The following is a 2,500-nucleotide window of genomic DNA, read 5'->3' as shown; positions in this document are numbered from 1 at the left end:
TCCGAGCAACCCATATGCTCTTATTCCATTCCAAACAGAGCAATCCATCAGAGAAAATGCCTATAGTAAAAGCCACTTAAGAAAAACTTTAGATCTATAATTAAGGAGTCAATAGCATCTCCCTCCTTTCTCCTGTACGCCCCCCTTCCCTCTTGCTATGTGTATCAAAGCTGGGAGCTTTTCGTTGCGTGCTGTGTGTGTGTGTGTGTGTCTGTGTGTCTGTATGTGTGTGTGTATAATTGTGTGTGTATATATATATATATATATATATATATATATATATATATATATATATATATATATATATATATATATATATATATATATATATATATATATATATATATATATATATATATATATATATACACTATAATCCACCAGCTCTTTCAACCTCACTGCCTATTGCTCAATTAAGAAAGAGAATTCACCTTTACAGAGTAATTGCAATTCTCCTCGTCTAATTTGCATCTATTATCCACCTGCTGTTCACCTCTCTCTCTATGCCTCTCTTTCGCATGCCCGTCAGTTTGGTGCCTGACTTTATTTTCCGAATATGGGCTTCTCTATTTAGCTAAGAAGGGAAGGAGGAATGGAGGGAGGAAGGAAGAGAAGGGAGGAAGGAAGAGAGGGAGGAAGGAAAGGAGAATGGAAGGGAGGGAGGAAAAGAGGAAGAGAAGGGAGGGAGGAAGGGAGGAAAGGAGAAAGGAAGAGAGGGAGAGAAAGTGGAAAGGAGTGAGAGACATGAGGTGGAGATAATAAATAAGGAAAAGAGACAAAATCAGAAAGATGGTGACTCTAAAATTAATGATCCAATATAAAGTTTGAACAACTAAGATACCTTTTTCAAATCGGTTCTCTTGTGTAATCTTTTTATCTTTATTTTTTTGAAATCTGAAAATGATTTAATCTGATGGACGAATAGATTAATGAGTAAGACTTTTATATCAGCTGATTCGAAAGTGAGCATACCTCTAATTAAAAAGTGATAGAAAGTTCTTGTCACTGATATTAACTGACACAGCCATTAGTAATTAAGATATATATACAATTACACGCAATTATATTTCCTTCTAATTGTATTTTTTAATATGACCTGAACCTTTAGTTATTACACCCCCCCCCCCCCAAAAAAAAAAAATGATTATAACAACCACAAGAATATTGCAAGATAAGCCGACCGCCTTTCGTCATCATATGTCACGTCATGTCACATCAATGCCACATCACTCAAGTCACCGGTAGTTAAAAGACATGCTGTCACTGCCGCGCAAACAATGTCTGACAGTGAGTAACCTCCTGTCTGTCTAATTTAATCAATCTCCATTTGGCTGTGTCTGACTCTGCTTTCTCTCTCTCTAATGCTGTCTGTCTGTAAATTTCTGTGTGTGTGTTTGTTTGTGTGCGTGTGTGTGTGTTTGTGTGCGTGTGTGTGTTTGTTTGTGTGCGTGTGTGTGTGTGTGTGTGTGTGTGTGTGTGTTTGTGTGCGTGTGTGTGTGTGTGTTTGTGTGTGTGTGTGCTTGTATACGCGAGTGTGTTGTAATAATGATGAATATCTCTTAATCGATATTGTTTTTCACTTATTGGTGAATCTGTATTTCTATGTATCTCTTTTTCCATTCACCTACATATCTCTCCCTCTCCCTCACATCACTTTCTCTTTCATTTTACCTCTCCCTCTTTTCTCTCCCTCTTATTGTCATCTTTCTCTCCTTTCTAATTTCCTTTCTCACCCTTAATCCCCCCCCTCCTTCTCTCTCTCTTTCTCACTAATTCTCCTTGTCAGACACTTCAATATTCAATAGTAATAAATAGTCAGCGTGTACTAATTACAGTTACTAATTACCCATTCCAGAAGTCATTAAATTCTTCCCTTCTGTTACGTAACACCTTAATGAACCTTAAATTATTCCTAAGTTGGATGTAGACAAGACTTAAATAGGTCGGGAAGGCGGGGGTAGGAGGGGAGTAGGGAAGGAGAGGATTAGGGGGAGGGGGTAAGAGAGAGGAAGGGGTGGGGGATAGAGGGAGGGGGGTATGGAGGATTAGGGGGAGGGGGTAAGAGAGAGGAAGGGGGTGGGGGATAGAGGGAGGGAGAGGTAAGGAGGATTAGGGGGAGGGGGTAAGAGAGAGGAAGGGTGGGGGAGAGAGGGAGGGGAGGATGGTTAGAAGGGGAGCAAAGGGGGGGGGGGGTGACGGAGCGGTAAGGGTAATGAGGCGAGAGAGGGAGGTAGGGCAAAGAGGAGGAATAAGGATGAAGGGAAATGAGAGGAGGGGAAGTGGGGAGGCAGCAGAGAGGGGAGGCAGATGGAGATGAAGAACGGGGGAAGAATATGCAAGCAATAAGGAGAGTACAGCCAGACTGCTATGTTTCATCCTACCTCCCAGGGCATCGCGAGCGCTCTCTTCATATATACATTCTGTGGTTTAAGAACGTTATTTCATTTAAGCATTATCGGGGGCGAGAATTTTTTTAGTTTTTGAAGACACAACATTTCTG

Source organism: Penaeus vannamei, chromosome 11, assembly GCF_042767895.1.
Source record: "Penaeus vannamei isolate JL-2024 chromosome 11, ASM4276789v1, whole genome shotgun sequence".
NCBI classification, from domain to species: Eukaryota; Metazoa; Arthropoda; class Malacostraca; order Decapoda; family Penaeidae; genus Penaeus; species Penaeus vannamei.
This window is presented reverse-complemented; position numbering follows the sequence as displayed.